Raw genomic sequence first — 8,397 nt, 5'->3', positions numbered from 1 at the left:
CCTCTTCACCTTTTGATGCCATCCCGGCAATGTCGGTCTTCGTGTTCCCTCCAACTCCCCCTGTTAAGGGAAAAGATGTCGCAACGAGCAAGGATCTTAACCTGCTTCTTGGCAAAAAATATTAATTTCCTTTGGTTTTGTTTTGGATATCTAGAATGGCCCGACCTGTGGGTCCTCATCACACTTAATATTTTTAAATAGGTCGTAGCTTTCTTGAACACTTTTACCTTTTATTTTTAGTTGTTTCCACAACTTTTATAAAGTAATGTTCAACGTTATTCTCTTTTATATCTCAGAGAACCCTTCTATTTTTGAACTAAAGTTATTTATTTGCTTGACATTAGGTCTTAGCAACTTTATTAGTTTCCTTCCATAGTTCCGACTTTGAGTAGTCAGCCTTTATTAAGTTATTTTTACAGCTCATTTTTATTAGATCTCATTGAGGTCGCTTTGTACAAGTTGTTTATATAACTTCTTATGTTAACTTGTACCTCGTCGCTTCATCTTGCCGACCATTTTTAGGTCCAGCAATTATTTTTGTAGTTTGTCAAGCTTAAACTAATGCGTTCTTAAAGGGAAACTTTTAAAAGAAAGTGATAGGAACTTTTATTAATAGTCCAAAAACTCCTTTACATAGACCTATGTACTGGTGGCATGAGTACCCTTAGCCCTTGCGCTGGTGCCATGTTAAAAACCCTTCGTGTCAGGAAAAAAGAGTGCACTAAGACACAAGGTTTGCTACATAGCTGTAGTACTTTCTTAGGTTACATGCGTGCCAAGACCTCGGGAGCTCCCACCCTTGGAGGTCAGACACTTTGTAGTAACCTTTTCCTAAGACCTCAACTATTTTGTAAGGTCCCTTCCAATTAGCAGCCAACTTTCCTTCTCCTGATTTCTGTACTCTGATGTCCTTTCGGATCAGGATAAGGTCGTTGGTGGCAAAGCTCCTCTTGATCACCTATTGATTGAATCATAGAGCCATCTTCTGCTTTAGGGCTTCCTCCTTAATCCGAGATCTTTCTCATGCTTGAGGGAGAAGGTCGAGCTCTTCTTTCTGTGCCTAGACATTGGCTTTTTCATTGTAGAATATGACCAAAGGTGATTCTTCATCTACCTCTATAGGGATCATTGCTTATATCCCCTAAGTAAGTCAAAAAGGTGACTCCCCTGTTGTGGAGTGCGGGGTCGTCTGATATACCCACAGGACTTGAGGAAGCTCGTCAGCCTAAGCCCTCTTTGCGTCTTGTAGTCGGCTTTTCAACTCGGCCAGTATGACTTTATTGGCACTTGTCCGTTGGTAATAAACCCCATTTTTAGGGTTTATCTTGTGATGAATTTAGAGAATTTTATCAACTTTTGCTACATTTATTTAATGAAATAGCATGGTTATGTAAATTCTTCCTAATTTGTGCTTAAGAGTGAAAACATGCTTTATTTAGGCCTTTAATTAGCTAATTTTAATTCACTTTAATTCCATTCGATGCCTTTATATGTTTGTTGAGTTTGTTGAGTGATTTTAGATTCATAAGGCGAGGATTGGATGGAAGAAGTTATGAGAAAAGCATGCAACGTGGAGAATTCATGAAGAAATGAGGATTTGCTGAATTCATGGCGACGCGTACGTGTGAGGAGGAAATCTGCCAGGCGATGCGCATGGGTCACCCATGCGCACGCGTCACCCATGCGCACGCATGACGTTGATCACGTGACCGCATTAAAGTGAATACGCTGGGGGCGATTTCTAAGTCATCCAGACCCAAATCCAACTCATTTTTGAAGCTATTTGATGCAAAATTCAAGAGGAAACAAGGGGGAGCAATTAGAGTAGCTTAGAACCATGTTATAGGATAGTTTTCTAGACATCTTCTCTCTAGAATCAAGGTAGATTTAGGTCAAACTCTCTTAGATTTAGGCTTTAATTCTTGCTTCATCTAATTTCTTTTACCTTTTCTTGTTCCTTTGCCTTAATTTCTTTAGTTTATCTTGTTAATTTCTCTTTTGAGCTACTTTTTATGTTGATGAACTTTTGTTAATTTCAATTTCCTTTAATGCAATTTGATGTTTTATGTTTGTTTGATGTTTATTTGAATTATTGTGGTTATTTTCTTGCATTAGGTAGTTGTAGATTTTATTATTATTGCAATTTATGATGCTTTTCTTTTATGCACACCAAGTGTTTGATAAAATGCTTGGCTTAAGTTTATAGTAGATTTTGAGCATTATTGGCTTAGAAAGAGAAATTAGGTAATCTTGAGTCATTACTATCCAATTTAGATTGGTGATCTAGAGTGATTAGTTAATCTTGTTTCTATTAACATTACGTATAGATTGGGATTAACTAGGCTTATTTGACTTTCTCCTAATGTTAGAGATAACGAAATAGGATTAGCTCTTGTTAATTATTGTGTCATGATTAATGACTAGGATAGAAAACCTAGATTCTCAATACTTGCCATGAATGCCTCTTTGTTATTATTATCTTTAGTTGTATGATTTACTTTTATTGTCATTTAAATTTCTTTACTTTATTATCATTTAGGTTATTATCATCTTATCTGCAAACCACCCATGAATTTCATAACCAATAACACGCATACCTCATTGCAATTCCTTTCAGAGATGACCCGAGATCTAATACTCTCAGTTATTATTATTGGTTTGCACTTCTGACAAACACAATTAAACTTTGATTGAAGGTTGTCTGTCGATTTGGAACTATACTAGCAACGAAGTGATTTCTTTTATTGAGAAGAAATTCTAAACCGACATAAACCCTTACATCAGTTTGCCTGTGAGTGTTCTACCGATATAAACTAGTGTTTCATTTTAAGGTCGGCCACCAAGTTTCTGAAGGTTGAGTCCGTAAATTGAGTCCCATTATCTGTGATGATGGAGTGGGAGACTGGAAACCTTGTGACAATATTCTTATACAAGAATTTCCGACTTCTCTAGGCGGTGATTGATGAGCGGATAATTTATACGCTTTTTGGCTTTGTTTTTAGGTAGTTTTTAGTGTGTTTTAGTTACTTTTTAGTATATTTTTATTAGTTTTTATGCAAAAATCACATTTCTGGACTTTACTATGAGTTTGTGTATTTTTCTGTTATTTCAGGTATTTTTTTGCTGAAATTGAGGGACCTGAGCAAAAATCTGATTCAGAGGCTGAGAAAGGACTGCAGATGTTGTTGGATTCTGACCTCCCTGCACTCGAAGTGGATTTTCTGGAGCTACAGAAGCCCAATTCGCGTGTTCTTAATTGCGATGGAAAGTAGACATCTTGGGCTTTCCAGCAATATATAATAGTCAATACTTTGCCTGAGATCTAATGGCCCAAACTGGCGCCCAAACGCCCACCAGAGACCCTACCAGAACTAGAGTTAAATGCCCAAACTAGCATCCAAGCTGGCGTTTAACTCCAAGGATGGCCTATGCACGTGAAAGCTTCAATGCTCAACCTAAACACACACCAAGTGGATCCCGAAAGTGGATTTCTGCACTATCTGCACTTAGTTACTCATTTTTCTGTAAACCCTAGTAACTAGTTTAGTATATATAGCACTTTTTACTATTGTATTAGAGGTCTTTGAACCCTTTTATCGTTTATCATGCCATTATGAAGGCTGGCCATTCGGCCATGCCTAGACCATTTGTTCTTATGTATTTTCCAACTGTGGAGTTTCTACACCTCATAGATTAAGGTGAGGAGCTCTGCTGTTCCTCATGAATTAATGCAATTACTATTGTTTTTCTTTCGATCCACGCCTACTTCTTCTCCAAGATATACTCTCGTACTTAATTCAGTTAAGTCAGAATGAAGGGGGTGACCCGTGACAATCACCCACTATCTTCGTTACTCGCTTAACCAAGATCCGCGTGTCTGACAACCACAAAGCGGTCTACATGATGCTCAACATAGTCATTGGACGACAGCCGAAGTATATTCCCTTGGGTCTCTTATCCACGGATTTGCATCGCCTCTCCTGACAACAGAGCATCCAAATTCGTGATTAGAACCTTCCTGGTATAGGCTAGAACCAATAGACAGCATTCCTGAGATCCGGAAAGTCTAAACCTTGTCTGTGGTATTCCGAGTAGGATCTGGAAAGGGATGACTGTGACGAGCTTCAAACTCACGACTGTTGAGCGCAGTGATAGTGCACAAAAGGATCAAGGGATCCTATTCCAGCACAAGTGAGAACCGACAGATGATTAGCCATGCGGTAGTTGTGATTGGAATTTTTCATCCGAGACGAGAAATCCGCAATTGATTAGCCGTACAGAAACCGTAGCCGGACCAAGCAGAGGTTCAGAAGCAACGAAGCATCTCCAAATGCTTATCTGAAATTCCCACCAATGAATTACATAAGTATCTCTATGTTAATTTCTGTTTTGTTTATCTTTTAATCATCAATATCTCATAAACATTTGAATTCGCCTGACTGAGATTTACAAGATGACCATAGCTTGCTTCAAGCCGGCAATCTTCGTGGGATCGACCCTTACTCACATAAGGTATTACTTGGACGACCCAGTGCACTTGCTGGTTAGTTGTGCGGAGTTGTGAAAAGTGTGATCACAATTTCATGCACCAGTGATAATTGTTAAGGGCTCTGCCTCGATCCATTTAGTGAAGTATTTAATCCCTACTATGAGATATTTGACTTGTCCTGGTGCTTGTCGGAATGGTCTGAGCAGGTCGAGACCCCATTTTGAAAATGCCCATAGTGAGGTAACGCAGATAAGCTCCTTAGGTGGCGCTACGTGGAAGTTGGCATGTTTCTGACAAGGTGGGCACTTCTTAAAAAATTTGGCTACTTCCCTTTGTAAGGGTGGCCAGAAGAAGCCAGCTCAAATCACCTTTTTGGCCAGTGACTGACCTTCTAAGTGATTTTTACATATGCCATTGTGTACGTCCTCTAAGACTTCCTTTGTATTAGAGGTCGAGACACATTTCAAGAGGAGTGTTGAAATCCATCTTTTGTATAGAATATTGTAAATTTTGTGCTTCTTTAATAATCCTTCTGGCTTCTTTTTTATCCTCGGGAAGGACATCAAATCTGAGGTAGTTGACTATAGGAGTCATCCATCCTAAATTTTGGTTGGATATGGTTAATACCTCTTAATTGCTCTCCTCTGTTGATATTGATGGTGTCTACAGAGTCTCCTAGATGAAACTTCTATTGTTGCCCCCTGACTTGGTGTTGGCTAAATTGGAGAGGGCATCAGCTCGAGCATTGGATTCTTGGGCTATATGTCGGATTTCTCCTTCAAAAAAGTATGTCAATTACTCTCGCGCTTCATCCAAGTACTTCTTCATAGTGGGGTCTTTGGCTTGATATGTGTCGTTAATTTGCAAAGTTATTACTTGCGAATCACTGAACACTATCAACCTTTCTGCCCCCACTTCTTTGGCCAGCTTCAAGCCAGCAGGTAAGGCTTCATACTCTGCTTGATTGTTAGAAGCAGGGAACTCAAACCTTAGGGAGAGTTCTATCGTTGTTCCTTGGTCGCTTTCTAAAATGACACTTGTCCCACTTCTGGCTTTGTTTGATGACCCATCAACGTATAGGCTCTATGTAGTTGGATCTCCTGGGCATTCGGTGTATTCAATGATAAAGTCGGCAAGATATTGTTATTTAATAGCTATCTGAGCTTCGTATTTTAGGTCAAACTCGGATAGTTCTACATCCCATTGTAGCATTCGTCCTGCCAAGTCCGTCTTTTGTAAAATATGTTTCATTGGTTGATTAGTACGAAATTTGATGGTATGAGCCTAGAGTAAGGTCGGAGTCTCCGAGATGTAAAGATAAGGGCATAAGCAAACTTTTCTATCTTTTGATAGTTTAACTCTACCTTTTGTAGGGCTTTGCTAATGAAATAGATAGGTTGCTACCCTTTTCATCTTCTCGAATGAAGGATGAGGCTGCAGCTCAGTTTCTAACTACCAGGTATAGCACGAGCTCTTCCCCCTTGAAAGGTCGGGTAAGTATGGGAGGCTATCCCAGAAATGCTTTGAAGTCTTGAAAGGATTGCTTGCATTCTAGGATCAACTCGAATTTCTTCTCTTTTCTTAATATTGAGTATAAGGGAAGTGATTCAAGAGCTGATCCGGCTAGGAATCTGGATAGAGCTACCAACCTTCTATTTAATTGTTAAACCTCTTTACACAAGTCGGGCTCTTCATGTTGAGTATGGCCTGGCATTCGTCCGGTTTTGCTTTTATTCCTCTTTGGGTTAGCATGAAGCCTAAGAACTTTTCTGCTTCTACTGCGAAGGTGTATTTGGAAGGGTTTAGCCTCATCTTCTACTTCCTTATTGTGGAGAACACCTTTGAGAGATTGGACTATAAGGTGGAGTTCTCTTTGGTTTTGACAAACATATCATCTACATACACCTCCATGAGTTTTCCTAAGTGAGAAGAAAATACTTTATTCATTAGTCGCTGGTATATAGCCCCCGCATTTTTTAACCCGAAAGGTATTACTATATAGCAATAGTTAACCTTCTGAGTTATGAATGAGGTCTTTTCCTGATCTGACTTGTACATCAAGATTTGGTTATATCCCAAGTAGGCATCCATAAAAGATAGGTATTGATATCCTAAGACTGAGTTGACTAGAACATCAATGCTCAGGAGAGGATAGGGATCTTTAGGACAAGCTTTGTTGAGGTCGGTGTAATCGACACACATCCTCCACTTTTCTTTTTGTTTCTTAACAAAAATAATGTTAGCTAGCCACAATAGGTATTTTACTTCCCTTATGAACCTTGCTTCCAGTAAGGCTTGTACTTGTTCCTCTGTGACCTGTATCCTTTCTAGTCCAAGCTTCTGACGCCTTTGTTGAACAGGTCGGGAACTCGAGTACACTGCGAGTTTATGGAACACAGGTCAGGATCTATGTTAGGTACGTCAGAGGCCTTCCAGGCAAAGATGTTAGAATTCTTCCTGAGTAATTCGACGAGCTGTTTCTTCAGGTTTTACTCCAGATTAGCACTGACATTTGTTGTTTTGTCAGGGTGGTCACTAATTTGCACTTCCTCTACCCTGCCTCTAGGTTGGGGGTGCAATTCTTCTCGAGTTCAGACTCCACCCAGTTCAGTCGTATTGGCCTCTTTGCTCTCAAGGCTACCTTTTAAATTAAGGCTTTTGTTGTAGCACTTACGCGTTAGCTTCTGGTCCCCTCTAATGGTGACAATTCCTTCTACTGTGGAGAACTTCATGCAGAGGTGGGGTGTTGAGACGACAACTGTAAGTCGGTTCAAGGTTGTCCAACCTATTAAGGCATTGTACGCCAAATTTACATCAACCACAATGTAATCAATGCTTAGTGTCTTTGCACCCTTTCCAAAAGTGGTGTATAAGGAGATGTACCCAAGGGGTCGGATTGGCATATCCCCCAGTCTGAATAGGTTGTCTAGGTATGCCTTTAAATCCTTTTCTTCCAACCTGACCTTGTCGAAAGCGAGTTTGAACAGGATGTTTGCCGAGCTGTCTTGATCTATTAGGGTCCTATGGAGGTTGGCATTTCGGAGGATCATTGTTATCACCACGGGATTATCGTGCCCAGGTTTTATCCCTTGGGGTCTTCTTTAGTGAACGAGATAGTAGGCAAGTCGAGTATTCTGGTCTTCTCCCCGACTTGGTATACCTCTTTGAGATGCCTTTTCCATGATGATTTTGACATTCCTCCTCCTGTAAACCCCATTGATCATGTGTGTATGTGTCGTTCTGGGGTCTGAGGTAGACGCTCTTGTCATCCTTCTTCTTCATCCCTTCTTCTCTTTCTCAGGTTGCCCGATCTGTCTGCCAAGTATCTGTCTAGTCGGCCTTCTCTGACCAACTTTTCTATGACATTATTCAAGTCGTAATATCCATTGGTGGGATGTTGATAGAGCTTATGGTACTCTGGTGCACGAAATTGTGATCAATACTTTTCACAAATCATATAATCCCCATTAATGAATCTAAAAACTTGGTGTTCAATACCATGGCATAAACACAACTTCGCACAACTAACCAGCAAGTGTACTGGGTCGTCCAAGTAATAAACCTTACGCGAGTAAGGGTCGATCCCACAGAGATTGTTGGTATGAAGCAAGCTATGGTCACCTTGTAAATCTTAGTCAGGCAAACTCAAATAGATATAGGTGATATACGAATAAAACATAAAGATAAAGATAGAGATACTTATGCAGTTCATTGGTGGGAATTTCAGATAAGCGCATGAAGATGCTAGTCCCTTCCGTCTCTTTGCTTTCCTACTGTCTTCATCCAATCCTTCTTACTCCTTTCCATGGCAAGTTCAAGCAAGGGTTTCACCGTTGCCAATGGCTACCTCCCATCCTCTCAGTGGAAATGTTCAACGCACCCTGTCACGGCACGGCTATCCATCTGTT

This window comes from Arachis duranensis, chromosome 4 (genome assembly GCF_000817695.3).
Source record: "Arachis duranensis cultivar V14167 chromosome 4, aradu.V14167.gnm2.J7QH, whole genome shotgun sequence".
Classification (NCBI taxonomy): Eukaryota; Viridiplantae; Streptophyta; class Magnoliopsida; order Fabales; family Fabaceae; genus Arachis; species Arachis duranensis.
The sequence above is the reverse complement of the archived record's forward strand: the minus strand, read 5'-3'. Positions refer to the sequence as shown.